At 38.1% G+C, this 25,181-nt stretch overlaps 1 long non-coding RNA gene across 1 annotated transcript in view; it reads right to left on the reverse strand.

Annotated features, from left to right (window-relative positions):
• Positions 1 to 236: 236 nt before the first annotated feature.
• The window catches only part of LOC105537004, a 190,676-nt gene continuing 165,731 nt past the window's right edge, over positions 237 to 25,181 (reverse strand). Inside the window, exons 4-5 of the long non-coding RNA XR_001005656.1 lie at positions 13,058 to 13,166; positions 237 to 1,971 (exon numbers count right to left, since the gene is read on the reverse strand). This is a non-coding gene — a long non-coding RNA (uncharacterized LOC105537004). The remainder of the gene's footprint in view (positions 1,972 to 13,057; positions 13,167 to 25,181) is intronic.

Raw genomic sequence — 25,181 nt, forward strand, 5'->3', positions numbered from 1 at the left:
GAGAGCTCTATTTGAGATAAACAGGTGCAATGAATACAAGTTTCCTTTGTAGCTTCTGATCCTACTTGATATATTTCACAATATCTGTCACATGTTGGCTTCTGTTTATATTTGTTGAATGAATAAAATGTTGATCACTTACCTAAATAAAGTAATGCACAGGTTATTCAAATGTGATAGTAGGCAAAACTTTGACTTTTTTTTAATTTTAAAATTTTAAGTTGATTTATTTTTTTCAGCTTTATTAAGGTATAATTGAAAAATTTTTAAGTCTATATATTTATGACATACATGTTGCTTTGATACTTTTATACACTGTGAAATGATTAAATCAAACTAATTATAGTATCTATTACCTCACATACTAATCTTTCTGTGTAGAGAACATTTAAGATCTACTTGAAAATTGCTATGGGAACAGAACTTTATTTTCTAAATGCAATTAATTTTATGCTATATATAGGCAGCTGAAATTTTGAGCAATATATTTAAGACTTCATTATTTCTGACATGTCACTGAGTCAGTGGCAAGAGTGACAATACCCATCCAGTCTTATGCGCTAATGAAAAGGAGAGAAATTTTAAAGTATTTTATTTTTTATCTAAGGATTGCTTCTTTCCAAAGGCAATATAGGTTAAGATATTGAGGAACTCTTGAACCTAATATATCATACTGATTTTTTTCATTCAAAATGCCCAATAACAATAGTTTTAATTTTTACTGCTTATTATTTATTAAAGGATAGAGTTTATGTTATCAAAATTAAATCTGAACTCTGAGAACCAATCCCAGGCAAATGTGAATTAGCAGGCAGCATCCCACCTAATGGAAATGTCAGCTGAACGTGAATAATTTCAGATTCCTATGAGTGCTACAAATGAGAAGCTATTTTAGGGACAACATTCAACTAAGGTGTTATCCCTATACTTCTGTTATGCTCTGAAAGAAGAAATGCATGGAACATAAATATCCAATTACAGAATCTACAGGGCAAATCTACTGAGCCCTGGGACTGCTAAAGTTGAATTCAGGCTACCGGCCTTAGGTAAATCAAAATTTAGCAAAGAGACTTAAAGTCTTTCTGGATATGAAACAAATGACCCTAGAAGTTCACACATGAGCTAAGTTAAGTAAAGGTTTGTTTGTTTTGTGTTTAGAAGCAGGAATCTGAGAAGAGAGGAAATTTCAGGTCAAATGGTGGCAACACTTGGGAGTTTTGAAACTCCAGGATATTGACAAATATACAATGCTTCTCTGAGAGCTCTATTTGGAGCTCAGGAAGTGTAGGTGACCATTGATGTGGTAATGATAACAAATGCGCAAAACAATCTGCTTTATGTTTTGAACTTGAGATGTTTGGTTAGGAAGAAATGCAAGCTAAATGTTGAACTCTAAATTTTACCCATTGGGTGTGATTGTTGAAAGACATCTAAAGGTGTTTGAAGAATTATCATTATTTTTCTTGAGTGAAATACATTTTTGCAATGACTTTTAGTTTGGGGATAGACTAATACTATTTCCTAGTAGAAATGTTGGATACAAAATGCATTAAATTTATTTTCAAATGAAGTTAAACACAATCTGCAGTGTTGTATACTCATGTGCAGTGAGGCAGACGAGAATATACTTTAACAGGTGGTAAAACAGAGGTGCATTTGGTCTGAGGTTTTGAGAATTCCCGAAACTTATAGCTCTGAGTTCTCCACCTCTCTGCCATACTGAGAGTTGAGGTTGAGTTGGGGTTGAGTATGGTGGACTGAGTGTCCTGACTGCCCACACTTGAACCACTTCAGTAATTTCTGCAGAACTCAAATGCTTCTACTGCTAGCGTTTGGAAGAGAAAGACAAAAACTACTTTTCATCCTGAAAATGGAGTCCTTGGTTTTCTTCTTGTTCCTCTTATCAACTCATTTAAAGCTAAGAAAAATTGTCTTAAATATATTATGTGATGGAAGGTAAAGACGACACCCCTAAAAAATCAGAAGAAAGGAATAAATGCTGTGTAAGAAAGAAATCACCAATAGTCACCCAACTTAGAGAAAACAGTCTTACTTCAGCTTCAAAAGCTGTAATGGTACCCTGGAACTTAATGCATAGGCAATAGGAAAATGAAGAAAACCAAGTAGAAAGTAATGTTTTATGGGTTTGTTATCTTTAGTATATAATTGAGTTTATATGATGAATATATAATTCAGTTTACTTTTAGTAAATAATGTATACTATATAATTCATGTACTTTTTAGTGTATGATTCATTTACTTTTATGTTTTTATAATTCAAATTTTGAAATGGCTGTCTTTAAGAGCCAGTTTGCAAAAATTCTGTAAGTTGAGCAACTCTCTTCAGCAATCTGGAGTAGACCATTTACACATATACCACCTTCAGCCCTGGTCCCCACCCAACCCCAAGTGCAGATAAGGAAGGACACAGAGCTGGAGAGATAGAGCTTCCAGATTTTTTCAATTTTTTTTTATTTTTTTTATTTTTGAGACAGAGTCTTGCTCTGTCACCCAGGCTGGAGTGCACTGGCCAGATCTCAGCTCACTGCAAGCTCCGCCTCCCGGGTTCACGCCATTCTCCTGCCTCAGCCTCCCGAGTAGCTGGGACTACAGGCGCCTGCCACCTCGCACGGCTAGTTTTTTGTATTTTTTAGTAGAGACGGAGTTTCACCGTGTTAGCCAGGATGGTCTCGATCTCCTGACCTCGTGATCCGCCCGTCTCGGCCTCCCAAAGTGCTGGGATTACAAGCTTGAGCCACCGCGCCCTGCGGAGCTCCCAGATTTTATGGAAAGAGCCAGTATGCTGTCTGGAGAAAAAGAAAATCTCCAAAGTGAGAAGTAAGGTGTTTAGCCATGTGAGCCTCAACTTTGAGATGGAACAAAACACCTTCTTTGCTTCTGATTATTATGACTTCTCTCAGAACCACAAGTGAGAGGCCATTCATGAACCACATTGAAGGAGTCATGTTTTATAAGGTTATGTGAATTGTGGAAACAATACCCATGGCTCTCTAAGTTGATTTGAATTCACTAGAACAAATTTTGAAATGGATAAAAAGGGCTTTTATTTGTGGTAGAAATTATGTTTTAAAATGACAAGTCCCTGACTGCTACCAGATCCCACTCTTCAGCCTGAAAATGAGCTCCTATAAATAACTGAAATCTGAGAGAATAGAATCAATTTCAGAGTGTTTGTGTATCTGCCATACTTATCTTTGTATGTTTCCTTAAAATCTTTCAGTGTCTAGACATATTTATTTCAGTAAATTAGAATATGAGTTGACTTCTATTTGTGAAACATATGAAATGATGTGAATTGGATGAAAAATGTGTTATCAATTAAAATTTCATTCATGAAATTCTATACAACATGTTCATAACATAAATAGCTGCTTGTTTTAATTTTCTCAAGTTAACCTAAATTAAAATGAATACCAGTAAAACTGAGGCTGTAAAATATTTTATCATGTATTTTATGCTGATAGTAAATGCAGCAAAATATGTGTAGAATAGCACACCAGGTTCGGACTCTAAATATTTCTTAAGCAGCATCTGTTACATAGACATTTATAAAGATTCTGCGTCAATATTGTATACAATCTAACTTAGGAGGAAGTTCTCTGATGTTGTCATTGTTGATTATTGTAATCCCAATTATCCTTTTCTGGCCTTGTTTATGTCTAGTTAATAGTGTTCCCTCTCATTTTTTTGTTTAGTTTACTTGCTGAATTTTTCATAATATCCCGTACATTCAGAGTTTAAAAAAATCAGCAAAAATGTCAGATTTCTTTTTTTAGTATTACATATGACTTGTTTTCTTTTTTGCAATAAACTTAAAATGTATTGACTTTTAGAAATAATTGTGGTTAATAATGGGTGATTCTTTGGCACAAGTTGATAGAAGTGTAAAGACTCTTTGTCTGTACAGGAAGTGCTAGCTTTATGAGGCAGGTTATGTTTGCCTTTGAGCTAATATCCCACTTCAAGCTGAGAGTTCCCAGAAGTCATTCATTCACATCTAAAGGGGGAGACTACTTCTAAGATGAGTACATCTTGAAGCTCCAAAAGAATCAGCTTTAATGGTGGCATGATAGGCTATGAGGCTGCTATTTTGATAATGGGGCCCTAGTGATAGCCACTTAATCGAACAACATTGATAGTTCCCTATTACAAATGAGGCCTCACTTGTCTGAGACCCAATTCTGTGACCACTGAGCTGAACTGGCTAGAATCCAGTGAGGAGTGAGGTGGGGGAAAGGTATAAGAGCACATTAACAGAGGTTAGCCTGTTCGTCCTTTTGCATAATCATGTTAAATTGTACTTTCCAGGTCATAAAATGAGTTATTTACTAATTATTTTTTTAGTTATCAATATACTTTTTAAATGATCTATGTTGCAGTGACTATGACTACAGCTGATTGCTATTATGCTCCCATGGCTGGCATCGAAATATAGCTCTGGATAGTGAGACCCTGTCTCTACTAAAGTGGAAAAAAAAAAAGCCCTAGCCACTCAGGAGGCTGAGACAGGAGTACTGCTTGAGCCCTGGAGTTCAAGGCTTCAGTAAGCTACTATGGTCTGATGGCACTGCATTCCAGCCTGGGTGATAGAGCAAGAGCTTGCCTCCTAAAAAAAAATGCGACTCTGGGAGGCTAACTGAAGAAAGCGATGGCTGATTTGTTGAATGCGTATGTGGTTCCCTTTTTCTAGACAATGACAGCAATACTCATGCACAAGAATGTAGTTTGTGATGACTGCTCTTACAATAAAGTATTTTGTGTGTGTATATAAAGTATTTCACATAGCACATAAACGTTTATTTGTTCCAGGCAATTATCTGAGGCTGTCAAGTTCAAAGAATTGTGCAGATGTATCCCAAAATAGCATCTTCCCACAAAGACCAAATGGTGATGACGAAGGATCCTCTTAGTGTGCAACAGTTAACTATTCCTTATTCTCCCATGTAGCCAGGGAGGGTTTTTACAGGCATTGATGCATAAATGAAAGACAGTTATCATGCCATGTGGTGCAAAGTTAATTGCTCTTCTGAAATAAGTGAAGTTGAGATGTTTGATCCAATCCTAGAGCAGAGATTCTCAAAGTGTCATCCCTTAACCAGGGGCATCATAATTACCTAATAGCTTGTTAGAAATACAAATTCCCTGGGCCCCACTCCAGACCCACTAAATCAAAGGCTCTGGGGCCAAGACCCTGCCACCTGTATTTTCTTAATAACAAGACTTACATAGTAAGATTTGAGAGCCACTGCTCTAGAGCACTCCTTGCTATCAGGAAAAGGATAGAAGTTAGTTAATTGGCAGCCAAAGTATGTTAGGTATGAAAATGATCAGAGAGCATTGACCTAAGACAGGCTTAGATATTTAGCTTTTCAGGCCACCTTATCTTGGATAGCTCAGACCTGGTGTTCTTTCTCTTTCCCCATGGTTGTCTCCTACTTGAGAATTCACTCTGGCTTAAGCCTCATCCTGGCCTTGAGGAGTCCAAACCTTGATTTGAGCCCCAGTTCCTACCATCTTATCCAGCTCTGATTCTGATTTACAGACATTCTGACCTTATACCAGCTCTGCCCAAATCCCAGAGAGCAAAACTTTAGACTCAATCTCTCTGTAGTTTCTTCCTGCTCTATTGCCACAAATTCACCACTGTTTCTGAATACACTCTTTGCAAAGTTAAAAAGGCAACACCTGGCCGTAGGACGGAAGAAGAGAGAAACCTTTCTCACTCGCCTCTCTACCCAGTGAGATGCTAATAAATGTTTAACAACTGATTATTTTAAAAAGCCCTGATTTGTAGTAGTCGATTTCTGTAGTGTAAATACTCCCAACACAGCTGATTCAAGTTACCAATCGATGACACTGGTAGCTGCGATGGCACCGAACACAGCTAGAGTTGGGAAGAGATGTGAACAATTGGCTTTGCAAGCCTGTGGGAGCCGGCTCCAGGACAGCACAGCCTCCATCCCCACCCTCTACTCAAATCCCTGGAAAAAGAAGGTGCCAGAAAATAAGTATTTAGTAAATTAATAAAAATGGGGAGATCAATGTAAACCTTTAACCACCACTGGAAAAACAACTCAAGGTGTATGGTGTATGTGTCATTGGTGAGGAAACGTGGAATCTACATATGCAGGTAGCACATTTTGCTTCACGTTCTTTTCTAGGTTTGAAGAATAAACAGTTGACATCAGATTGCATAAACATTTGTCACATAATAAAAAACACCTATGCTCTTGTAGGTATTCTAACTCATCCCAAAATGATTCAGTGCATGTAATTTAATAGTTGTGTATCATTTCAAAGCAGACGTGGTCTATATTTTAACTTGTATAAGTGTTTGAACTTGTAATTGAAGTGAGATAATTAAGTTGCTGAGGCTGGCGTGTGTAGACATAACTTTTTCCCGCTTTTTGGCTCTTCCTAAGGACATGCAATGTGATACGGAACTCACTATTTAATAGAGGCCTAGTCCATTTCATTTAAAATTATCAAATGCTTATGTGCAAAGAAGTCATATTTAAATTTTAAAAAATATTTATCAATAAAGACTGCCCCCTGAACTGCAAAGGAAATTGTATTTATTTGCCAAATGTTTTCAGAATAAATGCTTATTCTTTAATACAATTTTAAAACATGATTTGAGAAGAAAGTTATACTTTTTTTTTTCCCCTCTAAGAGTAGGAGCTGATTTTTTATGACTTCAAAACATGTATTTTGACTAGGAAACTTTTTGTTAACTTCTCTGCAATTAGATAATAGAAATCACCGCCGTTCCTCATTCCCCTGCTTGGTGCTTCCACTTTTTAAACGCTCCCCGTAGGTGTTCATGTTCACTGGTATTTTCTTTCAACAATTCCTGTAAGTTACCCTTTCTTTGTGGACAAGTAAGAGTTTGCAAAACTTTACACCCTTATTCTTCAATTAAATACCGACATGGAATGGTGGTGTCGAGCATGCTAATCAGCAGGACCTCCCTGTGGGAATCTGTGCTAGAAGACTGGTTCACATTGAAGGCAGACAGTGCTGTTGACACTGGCTGTCAAAAAGGTTTCATGTCTTTGAAAGGAAATCTTAATCTTCTTTATTCATGTGTGAACAGGTCCAGGCCCCCATCCCGGGACTCATATGCATTGGCTGTTTAAACTACAGGTTGCTAGGCTTTGGGCTAGAGTCTGTTTGCCTGTGTCTAGTTCCCCCAAATGGATGAGGACTGAAAATTAAAATCTGTCTGACACAGACCACGGCTTTTCTGTCTCTGTTTGAAGAGACATGGCAACCTAGGGCGAAATGAAAAGGAATTTTATTGAGCGCAAAACCACTCGATGTTTAAATGTTGGAGGCAGGAACTGAATGGTGATTTGGGGTAACTCGTAGATTGTTTATAGACAGTGGGATGGCTGTCAATCAAGGCACAAAGGCAAAATTTGTGTCAGAAAAAAAAAGTGCTTTTCTAGTAGCTGAACTCTTGTTTCCTGTTAACAGTCTCAACCCCAGAAATAAAAAGCTTTTTTTTTTCTTGAAGTTTCCAAGCACACAAATTTCAGAATAACAGAGATGCCTTACTGATCTGGGTGGCACAGTTTAAGGCTAAGTTATGCCCAAAAGACCTCCTATGGAGTTTCTCTGTTGCATTTGAAATTTCTTTGTCTTGGTTATAACTCGTTTCTGCATTTTTCACAAATAGAAACAGAAGAAGCAAAGATGTAATCACCGATTGGAAATCATCAAAGATTTTTGGGACAATATATACTGTACCACTTTAATAACCTAATTCAAAAAGATCTTAGGCATACATTTGATTTTATTTTTAGAACCCATTTCTTCCTAGAAATTAGGCATTTTCTTGAGTGCCTTTTTACAGCATTAAATAAACATTTTCATCGTTAACATCGGTAGTGTTAACAAAATATACATCTTTTGAAAAATTAGCAATGCAAATTAGAATTTTCAAAATAAATTTTTACCTTATGCTCCTAGAGAAATTTTAAGGCATGCAAGTAATATATATTACATTAACCTGGTGGGTAGTTAAATGTGTTTCTTCACTTAATGTAAAAAAAAATCTAGATTTGAGATTTTATTCAATAATAATAGATTCCAATGGAATCTTGAATTCTCTCCGTATTTCTTAGACTTCTGTGTATTGATAGCAAGCTTTTCCTACATATAAAAAGATAATAAGGCTGGCTTATCAGTACAGAAAGGCACGTCTGTTGGTGCTGTTTTAAGGTGATGGTAGATTTGCTCTGTTGGGTAGATGCTTCAAACCAGCTCCGTTTTCAATTGACACCATGCATTTGCCAAAGGACTGTTCATGGGTTTCATCCTTGGCAAGAGGAGCACAACAAGAGGAAAGAACATTAGCAAAAATCTTCTCTTGTTATTTTTGGTTTTAAGGAGTACTCATTAATCATACTTGTTATTTCCTACCAACTCTGACCAGTTTGAGAAATAGTCAAAGGATGAGGTTGGAATAAAAAGTTAGGCAACGCCAGATTGGAGAACAGTTTATTTCCCAGAAAGCTGAATCAAGTTTATGACTACTTCCCTTGACAGAAGTTTCTTCTCTAGTACTTCCCTGAGTAGATCAAAGTGTTGGTGAAATTTCTTGCTGAGTAGGTTTGCCAGATGGGTAAAATAGGAGGTCTCTGATAACTGGAGAAATTTCATAGAAAGAGGCCTGTCATGGGGCAGGAGTGAGGGGGCAGAGGAGATATATCAAATATCCTAGAGGTACTTTAGTTGGCTTGAGCAACCATCAGAATCACTGGAAAATTGAATGGATACTTAATCCATCCCATCCTTTTTATCCAATTTGGTCATTTTCACCCATAATAAGAATGACAGGGGAAGAACTGGAATCATATGGCTGGGAGTCTTCTCCTAGCCCCCACATGGAGAGGACTAACATCCAGATTCCCTGACTCCTGTCTGTTTTCTTCCCACAGGCAAAGTCTTTCTCCTTAATCAAACTTCAGTCAGCTCCTCTGAGCCTTCTTCTCAACTAGGCCTGGACCGTGGGCTTCAGTGTCAATCCTATTGGGCCTGTTAGGCCTACATCACTCAGTTTTAGCAAGAATTCTGCTAAGTCAGTTTAGAGTATCTCCTACCCTTGATATCTGCTACCCCCTCAATATCAAATTCTTCATTTCTCACCATCCCCCAATGATATCTGATCACTCTGACCTTCCTTTAGCAAAAATCCTGTTAACTAAGTTTAGCAAGAATTCCCTCTGCCCTTGATGTCACCTCTTAATAATTTTATTATCCACTGAACATCCTCCCCTCACAACCTATTCTTTGGTTATAAATCTCCAGTGGTCCTTGTTATCTTTGTAATATTGAGCTGAGTTTTTACTAAGGTCTATTTTCCTCTATTGCAGTTGTTCCTGAATAAAATCTGTTTTTACCATTTTAACTACTGACCAGCTCTAGTTTTCTGTAACACCAGTACCTCAAGCATCTCTATCAGCTATCCAGTGGGAAGAGATAAGAACATTCCTCATCTATCTATGAAGTAGATAATTACTGGCTTCACTCCTCTGAGGAGGTCTGTAAGAATCTGGAAGTGAAGAAGTGAAGATAGGTTTCTATGCAAAGTCTCAATGTTGATTAAAAAAAAAAAAAAACTGCAAGATGGGGACTACAGATATTGTTAGAACCAGAACTGTAAAGAATTGCAAAACCTTGCAATTTTCCATAGCCCCTTCAAACCTCAAGAGTAAAGGAAATTTAATGGCCCAGGGATATATATTTCCTCAGGAACTTGGAACAGCAGAGTTACCATGTCTTCATGTTGGCATTTTGGATTATTAGTTTTGGCTAATTTAAGGTTATTAAATCCCCTTGAGCTTCAAGGAGGGCAAAAAAAAAATATCATGAATGTAAACGATGTTAATACAGTAATAATAATGTGGATTCCCTGGGGATTAGGAGGAAATATTTCAAATTCCAGAAACAAAAATGTTCTTGAAACAGATTCTTCTTTATGGTGTGTGTGGTGGGGGGAGTGTTGTAACAAAACTGTCTGCTGCCATTCAATTTTCTTGTCCCAATGCTATTACTACATCCTTCAGGAGTTTTCTCTGCTACCACTCATTCATTGCTCCCTAAAAACCATAATTTACTATGTTATTACAAAAGACTGGGAGAGGTTTGCATCCTTGGACAGGAAAACCACTCTTGTCTCATTACATTTGCTGTCTCTGGACCCACACATATCATCTTTCCCTATTCTTAAGAAAATGGAAAGTGTTTGAGTGAGGTAAAGACCCTGATTTCCTGGGTTTCTCTAGATTTTTTTTTTCTGGTTATAAATCAACCTTAAAAAATTAATCCAGCATTTGAAATTATCTGTGACATTACTATTGATTCCATCCCATTTTATAAAGGTTACTTTTTCTCCAGCCTAGACATCCTAAAGACCTTCTGAGTAGCTACAATGGGGACAGAAATGAAAATCAAAATAAACTATCCTAAACTACAAATGTTAGAAAAGAAAAATTATATTAGTTTTTTCATGCTTCAAATCAAAGGCAAGTTATTTCTCTTAAAAACAAAACTGAATATGAACTTATGTATATTTCAAATTTATAGACTGTAATAGATAATTTTTGAACCAAAATGACAATATCACTGAATATACATCTATGGAAAATGACCCTGACCCCTCCCCACACATTTCCCCACATCCCCATCCCCAGCCAGAATCCTCTAAACAACAGGAAAGAGGACCAGAGCACAAGCGTCTTGTCTTTGGTCAACCATCACATTTATTCCCTTAGTTGGTTAAATTTTTAGAGTTTTTTGACCCTCGGTATCTGTTTCTTATCATGGCTTCCATCGGTACTTTCCCCAGTGCCTAAGGCTTCTTTTGGTTTCCACTGTCTGTACTCTCACTCAGGAATTTCCTTAAAGTTTTGTTAAATAATACACTGGGCTAAACATCAGGACCTAATATGGTTGGGTTTTCCTTGCTTTGTGAGACAATAGCATCATTTCTCAGATTCTACAGCTATCTAGTTGATCCTTACAGAAGTCCTGTTGAATACTGAAATGAGAACATACATTCTTCCTCTATGTGCAATGGAAAAAGGCATGAATAAATAACTCTGGTCTAAGACCTCACAACCTAATTATCCAACTCTCTCCTAGATGAAACTTCAGACAGGGCCTTGACCTTTCTGGTTCCTTTCAGTCACAAGAACAGACTCATTTAAATGATTAAGTAGTCTCATCTTAATATTATCATTTCGGGTTTTGTCCAATGGAATACTCCTTCATTCCCCCAGCTTGGGCTCACTTTAGGGTTAAAAGCTTTGCCCACTCTACTCCCTGAAGCTGGTATTGGTTCGGAGTTTGTGTGGATAGGTGGGTGAGGGGTTAGTTGAAATTTGGGGTGTTGGCTCTTACTTCATGTGCCAGTTCATAGGTGCACTGGAGATCCAAGTGGGAAACTCGGACCGCAGTTCCCTTAGTCTGGCAGCACTTCTTCAGACTGGCCATCCCAAGTCCTTTAGTATCTGGACTTCCAGATGTTCACACCTATCCGACCCAAGGGTTCAGAACCTCCAGAGGTGATGCATGGGCTTGGATGTATTTTATAAGCTCCCAAGTGATTCTAATTGAGACAGAACAGGAACCCCTCTTAGGGGCCTGTGGGACCCCCAAGCATGGAAATAAAGAAAAATCTTGGGTTGCTCTAAGTGAAATTCCAGGCACCTAGCTGGACCTGAGAAGTAAATGAGCAACTTAATAAGCTAAAAGGTAACAATAGCTTAAAACAATAGCCAAGGAAGTTAAGGTCACAAGATGTTTGGTTCTCCTGTAGAAACTAAAGGTAACATCTTAACACATGTCCCTGAATTGTCTGTGAAAACCTGGATTCCCCACTGAAGAGATCCACTGGTACACAGACCTCAGATGAGGGGGAAACTGAGGACAGAACTCTGACCACCGTTCTTTGTTCTAGATTTCTTTCTAGGGGGCCTGGAGGAGGTCATGCCCACCAGCCAGAGCTAACTTTTTTTCCTGTTAACCCCCAATTTTTAGACAAAGCTTCACTTCCTTATCCAATTGCACATCAGAAAATCTTTGAGTCTACTTCTGGCCTGCGGGCTCCTCTTGAAGAGAGGTCAAACCAACATGCAGCCTCCATGTGTTAATGTATGACTTTGCCTATAACCTCTACCTCCACTCCCTTAAAAGCCCTTACCTGTAAGCCATTGAGATCAGCTCTTAAGAATAAACTGCCTAATTCTTGCTTGGTGCCCTGCGATAAATGCCTCGCCTTCTGTCATGGCAGTCCTGATATCAGGGTTTAGTTTTGCTGTGCCAGGCAGGCTGACCCCAGTTCACTTTGGTAACACAGTCTGCAGTCATACCTGAGATCTATGGGTTTAAACCCAACTCAGGAAACATTTTTTATTCCCATCCTTTACACTCCACCCTTGTACATCAAAAAGCAAAATCACTCTATGTTCTATGATATGGTCATCTCTAAACTACCTACTATATATGTATATATTTTCTGAGACACGGTCTTGCTCTGTCTCCTGGGCTGGAATGCAGTGGTGCAATGGTAGCTCACTACAGCTTTGAAATTCTGGGCTCAAGGGAGCGTCCTCCCTCAGTCTCCTGAGTAGCTGGGACTGTGGGTGCATGCCACCATGCCCAGGTAATTTCTTCTTTTCTTTTCGTTTTCTGTTTTTTTTTTTTTTTTTTCAGTAGAAACTAGGTCTCGCTGTGTTTCCCAAGCTTACCTACAAAAATTTTTATTACTAAAGAGAGCACCAAACATCTCATTCTAAAATATCTGCATTCAGGTTAATAATAAACTCTCCACCTTCCCATAAAAAGGTGCATGTTTGAAGTCTGTGTTTGAATATTTAAAGTGCTGGTTTGGGTAGCTTTTTCTAAAACAAATGAACAGTCACATTTAGAGAAAGTAAATTGCTTGCAACTGAACCCCCCGCCTTACTCTGACTTTCATTGCTTCAATTCGCTTTAACTTAGTAATATTTTTTTGAAGTTATGAGACCTGGCATCAGTGAAGGTACTCCAAAACCAATAAATTTATCTCTGGGTGCAGCAAAAATAGCATAGTCTTCTATCCATTAAGCAGAAGTGAAGCTGCATTATTTTGGCTCCTATAAAGCAAAGGAAGACAAAGAGAAATCATCAGTTTTATTGTAAGTCACGGGGACACCATATTTGACCAAGAAGCAATATCTACATGTTTTACCCAATAAAAATGAACACCAGAGGAACTGTGACTCCTTTAAATCAAATGTCCTTACAGATGATCTTCTTAACTGGTAAAAGTAATTAAGATTAATTGTCTAGGAATACCAAGGGAACTTCACATGCTATAATAGCCTTTCTGCAAATGTCAAAAGAGTGTAAGCCTTGTTTCATTTAATAGAGTGTTCTCTAAAAGGTATTTTGAATGTGGGAGTAAGTGCTCTGTTAAAGGCAGCATCTGTGCTATTTATTTTCCCAAATGTGGGTTTACAAAGAGCATTTAAAATACCTCAAATAAAGGCAAAGGATTAAATATTCTCATATACAGACAGACATGGTTCTTTCCATATGGTACTAGGCTACATACGATTTCAAAAAGCATATAAATCGCTGGCAAGTTTGAAAATTGATTGATCATAACTTCATAGACAGATGAACAGAACTGTTCAAACACTCTTTTTGGTAAAAACCTCAAATGAGAATTCATGATTTGTCAAATTGGGATAGTCCTAGAAAAGAAAATACAATCAGAGATCCACTGAGTTCAAAAACAAAATGGAAACTGTGGTTCCTGGCAGAAACAACTCAAGCCGGATATATTTTATAGAGCAAATCAAGATCTGGCTTCTGGTTAAGATGACATCAACATAAAAAGAATGAATCTAGGTCATGGGATGTCTGAGCAGGCCTTGTCAAAGGAATGCAGGCCACAGAACACCCGACCATTTATTGCATTAAGGCAGCTCATAATATGACATCTCTCTCCGAAGCTTTCCTTCCTCTCTGTCTTCTTATTATAACCCCTCTTTTGCCGACAGACATTTGCTTTTTTGCAAGAATAAAATTTGACGTTTTCAGAGATGGTTGGGTTTAAGCCTAAAGTCATGCCAAACCCAACCCAGAATGCACTTCCTCATCACAAAGTGATGCTTTTTTTCTGTGTGAGCCAGACTGCTCATTGATCCACAAAGAAACCAGCCAAGTATTTCATAACATTTTTGAAAAATGCTGTACATTACCAGGTGCTTTTATGACAACAAGAGACCTAAACAATGAACTAATCTTTCAGAATCCATGAGCCTGTAGAGCCAGCTCAATCTGCAGTGGCAACCTGTAGATTTCGGACAAAGGCTAATTGTTCTTCTTTTGTGATCATTGTGCATCTTGTTATTTGATATGAGATATTATTTGACAGCTGTCTTTTATTTCTCTAACTGTGTACAATGGAACAGCTTATTTCTGAAAATGAAGAGAGCTGAATGGTCTCAGATGGTCCACCTCAATTTCAAGAATTAGGAAGGACTGGATGAATTCCTCTGTAAAGGCTCAAGGTGACCATGCTTTCCAGGCCCTCCTTTTCAGGTTCTTGTATGGTTGAGCATAATTCTTTTTGTTTTTCCTGATCTGGTCAATGCTGAGAGCATAATTCTTTGTGGTTTTTCACAAGTATGGTATTCAGCCCTTCCAGCCACACACAACGCATTGATGAGTAAGGAATCCTCTCCTGGCTAAGTAATCAAAAAGGGGAAAAAACTAACATAAGGCAAAATGGAAAGTTGTTTTCAGTTCGGAAAATGTGGATATGAAATAGAGAGTAATTCCACATACTGGCATTTACCTTGTGCCCGTGCCAGGCACAGGCTTTTAAGTGTTTTATATGCATTATTTATTTTAGTTCATAAAACACTGATGAGGTAGGCACTTTCTTTCCATATTTTATAGATGAGAAAAATGAAGTATAGGGGATTATGCTCTCTAGCATTATATTCGAGGTCATGCTAGTGAGGAATGGAGCCAAAATTTTTTTTTTTTTTTAGAGACCAGGTCTCGCTTTGTCACCCAGGCTGGAGTGTAGTGGCATGTCCATAGCTCACTGCAGCCTTGGACTCTTAGGCTCAAGCGATCTTCCCAACTCAGCCTTTTGAGTAGCTAGGACTACAGGTGCATGCCGTCACGGCTGGCTAACATTTACTTTTTGTAGAGATGGGGTCTCTCTGTGTTGCCCAGGCTGGTCTCAAACTCACGGCCTCAAGTAATCCTGCCACAGCCTCCCAAAGCACTGGAATACAGGAATGATCCACTGAGCCCAGTCAATTATTACTTGAATCCAAAATTGAAGAGTTTAAAAATGATGCCCAATTTGATTATTATAGAATATCTAATTCAGAGAGTTCTATAATTGGTAACTTTGGTTTATTAGTAAAATTTTCAAAATATTACATCTGTCACATAGGTTGGTCATGGGGACAAAATAAGATAAAGCAAAATTTAAACTTCTGTCTTAATAAATAGTAGCTATCAGCATTTTAGAAGCAATAACACAATTGTCTCTGAAAGGGAAAGAGTGACAGTATCATTGTCGAGACTATTGTTACTGAAAGCTTAGATTTTTCATTCGTTCCTTTAAATACACATGACTCTGGCTGGGCACAGTGGCTCACGCCTGTAATCCCGGCACTTTGGGAGACCAAGGCGGATAGAGCACAAGGTCAAGAGATCAAGACCATCCTGGCCAACATGGTGAAACCCCGTCTCTACTAAAAATACAAAAATTAGCTGGGCATGGTGGCAAGTGCCTGTAGTCCCAGCTACTCGGGAAGCTGAGGCAGGAGAACCACTTGAAACTGGGAGGTGGAGGTTGCGGTGAGCCGAGATTGGACAACTGCACTCCAGCCTGGTGACAGAGTGAGACTTTGTCTCAAAAAAAAAGAAAGAAACAAACAAAAAACAGACAAATGACTCCATGGAGAGTATTACCTTTGCAAAGATGAATGAAACACCACTGTCAGCAGAGGGACAGAGAAGGAAAAACTAACAAAAGTTTGCATTTAATTACAAATTACAAAGTGCTAGGAAAGACAAGAATTGAACCATGCAAGCATCCTAGTGCTTTTGTGAAAAACAGCGTAGGGAACCTTCCACAGGCCCAGCGAATGTAACCCAGTACTGTTTATCTTCATGGACCCTACTTGTGTACTTGCTCTGTAGAAGTGATTGGATCTGTTTGCCTTCACAACAAAAGACCAATCATATTATATTTTACTTGTTGCTTAGAATGGCTAGGGGCCTCGTCATTTGATCTTTCTGTGCAAACTAGAGTAAACTTATGAACCTGAGTTAATCTTCTCCTTTTGACAGTCATACACTTCAGCTTCTTTTTCTCCCTCTAATTGTCATTGACAGCTCAGAGATCTTAATCTCTATCAGAAGTTGGAAATTGGTATTTTGAAGCAAGGGTGTGTTCCTGCTGTCCATTAAAATGTAAAGGTTTTGAAACCATTTATTCTCCTGATGATTTGTACAGAGTTGTTTTTAGGTTTTCTGATGAGTCCTGCATGAATTGCAAAATTAACTCTGTGTAGTAATATATACACTGATACGCTAGGCTTTTATATTATTCTTATCATGAAACAAAGAAATGAAATGCAATAATAGATGATTCACAGATTATAATAAATACAATGAATGCATATTAGTCCCTGCATCAGACTTCCTATTGAAAGAAAAAGGAACGGTGCATCTATGGTTTGAATATAGTCGCTTCAAAATTCAGGTGTTGCCAATATAATAGTATTAGGAGGTGAAGCCTTTCAGAGATGTTTAAGCCAAGAGGTCTGCTCCCTTATTTGGGGATTAAGGGCCTTTTAAAAGAGGTTTCACACAACATTTGGCTAGATTGCCCTTCTGCCTTCTTCCATGTGAGGAGGTAGCAAGAAGGCTCTCACTAAACCAAATTCTGGTGCCTTGATTGTGGACTTTCCAAATTGCAGAATGGTGAGAAATCAATTTCTGTTCTTTATAAATTACTCAGTCTCAGGTATTTTTGTTGGAGTAGCACAAAACAGACTAAGACAGATGTCTTCCGAAAAATTATTTCTCTGTTATTTTTTTCTAAACACCCATCCTTGAGTATGAACAAGAAGTTGATCCGATGCTATCTTAATAAGTTTTAAAATAGCCAATATCAGTATTCACTAGAAGATCCAATTTTATCTTGTAGCAGAATGCCTTACACTCTAAATATAGGCTCAGTACCAAATCAAGGACCAACGGTTGTTCAGAAATTCTATGATGGGCTGAAAGGGGCTGCTTAGGAACTACAATTGGATGGCAGGGGATCTTGAGACTTTTCTTGAAGCTGTGTTCATAATCACACCATTTTTATTTAACTATATGTTTGTTGGGATAGATGGGGTGGCACAGACTAAGATTACTGAATTTACTGTCCAGCCTAAATTACTTCATAATAACGTAACTCTCAGGGGTTCAATGTGTGGCAGAAGTTACAAATGAGAGGTTGCAGAGAATGTTATCACACCACTCTGACACTGATATTCTCAGGTAATGTGTGCTTTCATGTGGAATGGCACCAGAGTTATATGAAGAAGAATGCTGTAAACTGTAACAAGTTTGTGCAGACAGAATAAGGAAATTGGGACAGAGTTGAAGTCTTGCCAGAAGCATAGGATCTGATTTTCCTTGGCTTTGCTGGACCCTGCCAAGTGTAATGTATCAAGAATGTTCAGTAATATATTTTTATTTCTTTTTTGAGATAAGTTATTGTGAGTTCTTCTTTTCTTTTTTCTTCTTCTTCTCCTTCTCTTTCTCCTTCTCCTTCTTCTTGAGATGGAGTCTCACTCTGTCACCCAGGCTGCAGTGTAATGGCATGATCGTGGCTCACTGAAACCTCTGCCTCCCCGGTTCAAGTGATTCTCCTAGCCTTCTGAGTAGCTGGGATTACAAGCAGCCGCCACCATGCCCGGCTAAGTTTTGTATTTTTAGTAGAGACGCGTTTCACCCATGTTGGTCAGGCTGGTCTCAAACTCCTGACCTCATCATCCACCCGCCTCAGCTTCCCAAAGTGCTGAGTTTATAGGCATGAGCCACTGTGCCCGGCCAAAATAAGTTATTGTGATTTTTTCTATATATTTATTAGATAGAAAAGCAAAACGTATTGTGCCCATGATGATACATCTGTGTTTGTGGTGAAAATGATGCTGCTGACAATAAGACTGCACAGACACTCCGCACAAACTTTCATGGTTGTCACAGGCTCTGGGTGAATCTGGGATCTCGCAGTATCTCTATGGTCAGTTGTTTTAGTTTTTCACTGGGCTGTCACCTTTGACACTGATGCTCTTGGGCAAGTTATTTAATCATGATGAATTTAGTTTACTTATCAATTAAATAGAGAGAGTTAATACTATCCTGTGGTATGATGGAGCCGGTTTGCACTGACCAATGAGAATAAGTGTTAAATTTGTGGGGAATTTTATGAGCTACTTGGTATCACTAAGGCCGTGCTCAACGTGTCATGTTGGGAACAGTTACACCACAGAAACTAGCAAATGCTCAACTAGGGATCCTCCTGAGCCCACCAAAGTGTTCATTGTTAAAGTTTACCTGCACAGCCATTGTAATATCAGTCCACTGAACTGTTGGGCAAATTGAAGGCTATAATGTATGAAAGCAGTTCCTGATCATAAAATGACAACTGGAGTGTCCTCCAACAATGAAAGTTATTTTATTGCCAGGCGTGGTGGCTCACGCCTGTAATCCCAGCACTTTGGGAGGCTGAGGCAGGTGGATCACGAGGTAAGGAGTTCAAGATCAGCCTGGTCAGCATGGTGAATCGAGATCAGCCTGGTCACCATAGTGAAACCTGTCTCTACTAAAACTGCAAAAAATTTAGCCAGGCAAGGTCGTGCACACCTGTAATCGCAGCTACTCAGGAGGCTGAGACAAGCGAATTCCTTGAACCTAGGAGGTAGAAGTTGCAGTGAACTGAGATCATGCCACTGCACTCGGGCCTGGGTTACAAGAGTGAGACTCTATCTAAAAAAAAAAAAAAAAAAGAAGAGAGAGAGAGAGAGAAAGTTATTTTATTAGTATTAACATTGTTATTAAATATAAGACTGGGTGTGGTGGCTGATGACTATAATCCCCGCACTTTGGGAGGCTGAGGCAGACAGACCACTTGAGGCCAGGAGTTTGAGACCATCCTGGCCAACATGGTGAAATCTGGTCTCTACTAAAAATACAAAAATTAGCCAGGTGTGATGATGTGTCCCTGTAGTCCCAGCTACTCAGGAGGCTAAGGTGGGAGAATGACTTGAACCCAGGAGGCAGAGGTTGCAGTGAGCCGAGATTGCACCACTACTCTCCAGCCTGAGTGACAGAGTGCAAGACTCCATCTCAAAAATAAATACATAAAGTAAAAAATAAAAAAATTATATATATACATACACATACACACACACACACACACACACACATATGTAATCTGTATTACAGACTGTTTTTGTTTTTCTACTTTCTTTTGTTTTCCTAATAACCCATCCCTCCTGGATGAGTTTCCTGGGGCTGCCATAACAAAGTACCACAAACTGAGTGGCCCCAAATACTCAAAATGTATTGTCTCATATTGTGGAGACGAGAAGTGTAAAATGAAGGTATTGGCAGGGCTAGGCTCCTCAGGTTTCTTCCTTGCCTCTTCCTAGCTTCTAGTGGTTTGCTGGGAATTTTCAACATTCCCATACTTGCAGCTGTATAACCCCCACCTGTGCCTTTGTCATCACGTGGCATTCTCCTTGCATGTCTCTGTCTTCACATGGCCATCTTCTCATAGGGATGCCAGTCACACTGGATAAAGGATATGCTCTACGCCCATCAGACCTCATCTGAACTATATCTATAGTAAACTTGTTTCCAAATAAGGTCACATTCTGAGGTATTGGAGACTGGAACTTCAACATATCTCTCTTGAGAGGAGACAATTCAAAACCTGTAACACGCACCTAGTATCTTTTGAAATTGTCCTTCAGTCTGCCTTTGTAGCATTGCTCAGCTCATCTCTGCTTACAGTCAATCTGTTTCAATTTCCTTTGAGTGTTTATCTGTAACCTGATAAGATTAACTTGTTATAAGACATTTTCTAATGCTGAAAAAATAACATTGTTTTCAGGTCAGTACTGGGTTGGTTGACACTGAAGAAAAGAACAACACACTTACAGAGCTAAATGTTAGGCATTGTTGTAGAAGTACAAACCATAGAGATGCGTAAAAGATGGATTTATCTTCAAGGAGCTGAGACAGAAATGGATGTGAAAACGAACAGGTCTACCTGATATGCTACATGAGTGTTCAAGAAGTGGCCTTAGGAGAGTATTAGGATACAGAGCCTATGAATCTCTGTGGCAGGCAGAAAGGCCAGAAAATCTTCAGGCATATGATTTGATCTAGGTGGGAAGAGGAAAAAGCAAAGGTTAGACATTCGTGTTCCTAACTTTCAGAAAATCAGCTGATATTTTAAAAGCCATTTTCTACTGTTTGATTTTAAAAACCTTGGAGGTCATGCTGCCCAAGTAGTTATGATGCAGGACTTTTTGCTCCTTAGTTCAGCTAAAATCCATGTTCTTGTCACACGTCCAAGAAAAATTAGGTATGCAGACACAGCGAAAGATGAGGAATGTGGAATATATTAATAGAAAGATCTCAGCAAAGAGAAAAAGGGGTCCTGCCAACGGGCTTCCACTTCATAGATTGAATACCAGGCCACCACACACATGAGCTGAAGAGGCCAGGCTCATCCCCTCTGCATAAGCTGCAAATCCCCAGTGGTCCCACTCCGGTCTCCCAAGGTGCAGGTGGGCCCCCAATCTGTTGAGGACATGTCCAGACAAGGACCTGGGCAGGTTCCCTCATCTGCACAAAAGCATCTGATACAAACACTTGTGGGGCAGGTCGGAGACTCTCTGGGGATCCTTCCTTATCTGCCTCCTGCATCTATGATTTACACATAGGTGGCAGTTTCTATCTTTGAGATCACCTAAAATCTTAGATGATCGGGCTTCTTCAGTGCAGGCTAGTCATTTGAGTCATGGGCTCATGGATTTGTGCTGTAAGTATGCTTTAGGATTTTCTTTATATTTATCAAATGTATAACCTGCAATTATTGATTCCTTTATATCACCTGGAGATCTTTAATCATTTTATTAATATATTTAGCTAAATTGCCAAGAATGTCCTAAGCACTGTTAACAACAAGCTGGTAGGAAACCTGTATTCACGTCTATGAGTAGGAAAGAACAAATTGAATAAGCACATACTTAATAGATAATCATGAAAGAGACAGTAATTATATAATGAAAGAAGAGGCTTTGGAGTCAGATAGATCAGAAACTGAATTCTGGCTCTGTCTTTTACGAGCTGTGTGACCTTTTAATAATGTTATCTCTTATGGTTGATGTGAAAATCAAATTAAGTGACATGTAGAGACAGACTGGGCACTGAAATCAGTGTAAGACTCAGATGTTATTTGCTAAGTTCAGGTTCTATAGCAACAAAATTAGGATAAAGAACCATACATTATGAGGAAATAGGTAATGAGTTGATATAATCCATTTATACATGACAGCCCAGTCTAGTTCACAGGATTTCTGTTATACCTAGCCAATGCTGCTGTTAGAGCAAGAAAGCAGCCATAGAAAATATGTAAATAGAACTTGTCTGTGTTCTGCAAAAACTTTATGTGCACTGAGATTTGAATATAATTTTATGTATCATGAAATATTATTTGTCTTTTTTTCAATTATTTAAAAATGAGAAAATGTTCTTACCCATCATTTGCCAAGCAACGAGCTATAGCATCATGGAATTACCCCAGGATCTACAGATGCCATGTTTGTATGATCAGGCATGATCACAGGTGCTTACTCTGGGGTCTGTGTATCATATTCCTGGAGTATTCCCCATGTTCTCGATCCTGTGATAATACCTAATACCCACATTATGTCATTTAGCTTTCCCAAGAACGCTAGGAAGTAGACATTCCTTCCTCTCAACTAATGAATAAACTAAGGTTGTAATGGCGAAGTATTTATTCCATGCTTATTATATTCCAGGAAATTCTCTCTTTCCTGGAAAGAGTTGGCCATATAAACAAGATTACATTCCTCAAAGAACTTCCATTCTGGGGAGGAGAGATACATAATAAACAAATGAAAAATCAAACCCATAGGACTTTTACAAGTTGTGACAAATGCCAAGAAGAAAATAGGAAAGTAGATACAACAGAGAAAAAGAAACATCCAGATAAATAATTTGAGTAGAGTGTTCAAGGAAGGCCTGGAGCAGAGATTCAGAGACTAAAATGAACCAGCTAAAGGTAGAGTCAGGGCTGGCCTGTTGTGAGCTTACAAACAAAACAGGCTGGGCGTGGTGACTCACACCTGTAATCCCAGCACTTTGGGAGGCAGAGGTGGGTGGATCACCTGAGGTCAGGAGTTTGAGACCAATCTGGCCAACATGGCGAAACCCCATCTCTACTAAAAAAATACAAAAATTAGCTGGGCATGGTGGCAGGCACCTGTAATCTCAGCTACTTGGTAGGCTGAGGCAGGATGATTGCTTGAACCTGGCAGGTGGAGGTTGCGGTGAGCCGAGATTGCGCCTTTGCACTCCAGCCTGGGAGAGAGAGCAAGACTCTGTGTCAAACAAAACAAAACAGAACAAAACAAAATCAGGTCAATATGCCTAGAATGGGATACAGAAAGTGAGTGGGGGGACATAAAGGGGGAGAGCTATACAGGACAATTTATGTGGAACCAATGAGTCAAACCAATTGATTTACTTTGTATTATAAATGCAACGGGAAGCCATTGAAGCGATTTTAGAAAGGGAGTGGCCACTGAGTGGTGAATCATTTGCACATGGTCAAATTCTGGAACCAGGAGTCCAGTGAGAAGGCTATTGTAGTAGTCCAGGAGGGAAAAATGACAGTTGGGACAAAGTGGTAACGGTGAAAAGAATAAGGAGCAGAAGGATTTAAGATAGAACTTGGACAAAGAACTGATAGAATTTGCTGACAGTGAATTTTGGGAAATGAGGAAAGGAAGGAATCAAGAATGAGCTGCTGGCTTCCGGTTTACAGGGGTTGTATAATAGTATGATATACTGATGTGTTGAGAGGGTGTAAATTTGGGATGGAAAATTATGACTTTTATTTTGATAGTGGCATAAAACTGAGAATTATATATTCATGTGGATATTCCAAGACAGCAGTTGATTATATGATTCTAGAATTAACAGTGAGGTTAAAATTAGAGATATAAATTTGGAATTCTTCAGCTGATGAATGATAGGCAAAGCCTTGGAATCTAGATTTTCCCTAAGTGATATCATGTTGTAAAAGCCTCTTGACATTTCAAACTAAGTGTTTGAGTTGGGTAACAAGAACTGAGGATTAGCCAATGTGGTAAAACCACCTGGTGTCCCAGAGTCCACATACAGAAAGAGGTCCAAAGAGAAACAACATGTGAGTGAGTGAGTGAGTTCTGAAGAGAAATACACCCATTCTATGTAGTTGTGAGTGGAATAAGTAGGGCTTAAAATCATGCCCTCTCCTCTACATCTCAAAAACCTTTCCACAATGTCATGTTTCTGGAGTCCCTCACAGATTTCCCAGCTCACTTTGTGTTCGATTTCTTTAATTCAAATTCTGATGCTTCTCTTAATGTCCACAGAAGCGTCTCAATGGATATTGACGATGTTGTATTTTAAGTAAAGATTCTAAGTTAATCATGCTGATGTTAACTTTAGGTCATTTTTTGCATTTTCATTTGGAGCTAATTTATTCATGCTAAAATATTAATGGATTATCTAAAATCTTTTACACTCAGCTATTCCTCTTTTTAAAAATATTTCAAGATACAACAAAAATATTTTAAGTGACCTTTTCAACTTAATAGTTTTATTCTACTTGGATGCTTAAAACAAGAATGTGGAATTATTTATTTTTTGTTCCTTTGCTACAAAGGAATAAAATCAAAAGTAATTATAATTACTCTAAGAGCATGAGAACAAAAAACTATGGTATTGTATTGAAGAATAAAATGTACATTTTACAGTACTTGCCCATAATTAAGAATTGTGTATCTTGATTTTTTATGAATTTAATTGGCACTATAAAATATTACTTGTTATTATGTGAGTTAAATACCACAATATAAAGGTTATACACTCATGAAATAGACTCACAGTTGGAAAATAAGAGTAATTGTATATAAAATGACTGGGAGAGAAGAAAATTATGAGACAGTGTAATAATGACTTCATAGGCTACTATAAATTTAGAAGGATAACAATGTACCACAATGCTGCAGACTTCAGTGACATTAAAGGATTCCAGTGATCTAATATGTGAGCAACATAAATTTAAAAGATCAGTAAATCACTATTTAGTTTAAAATTAACTAGAATATTTATTACAATATTAACAATTAAGAATTTAGAAACGTCACAATAAATGCATGATACAATTCAATTGGGTTAAAATATAGTTTTTTTAAAAAAGGATATGTAAAAATTATTCACACATGCATATGTGCACATTTATAAAAATATATGTACTTCACACTCCAAAGTCCTCTAATACAAGTTTATTATTTGTTTAAATCACTGAAACTGACCAATTAGGGAAAAAAATATGAACTCTTCACTACCACAGTGTGTGCATGTGTATGTGTGTGTGTGTGTATATTGTATATCTTTTCATGTCATTTATGAAAATGTTTATTTCATTATACATTTAATTTGTCCTTCAAAAAAGCTTTCTAGTTAATTATTTATACCTTTATTATTTGTACCTCAGTTGTTTGTGCCTCTATTTTCCATTTGTGTATTTGATCTTTTATATAAGGTTTACCTTTTAAATATTTATCAAGCTGTTAAAGCTTTATGTCTTCCAAAATCATTTTTTTCCAAAGTGTGATTTTTTCTTTCAGCCTTTCAAAATAATCTGAGAGACTAGTAGGGTTTTATAGCACTAAATTCCAGTAGTAAATAGAATTCACATCAGTTAATTTCTGAACTTTAAATACATTTGCAAAAAAGGTAAACTTAAGCCTATCAAAATTTATTTA

This window comes from Mandrillus leucophaeus, unplaced genomic scaffold, assembly GCF_000951045.1.
Source record: "Mandrillus leucophaeus isolate KB7577 unplaced genomic scaffold, Mleu.le_1.0 Scaffold167, whole genome shotgun sequence".
NCBI classification, from domain to species: Eukaryota; Metazoa; Chordata; class Mammalia; order Primates; family Cercopithecidae; genus Mandrillus; species Mandrillus leucophaeus.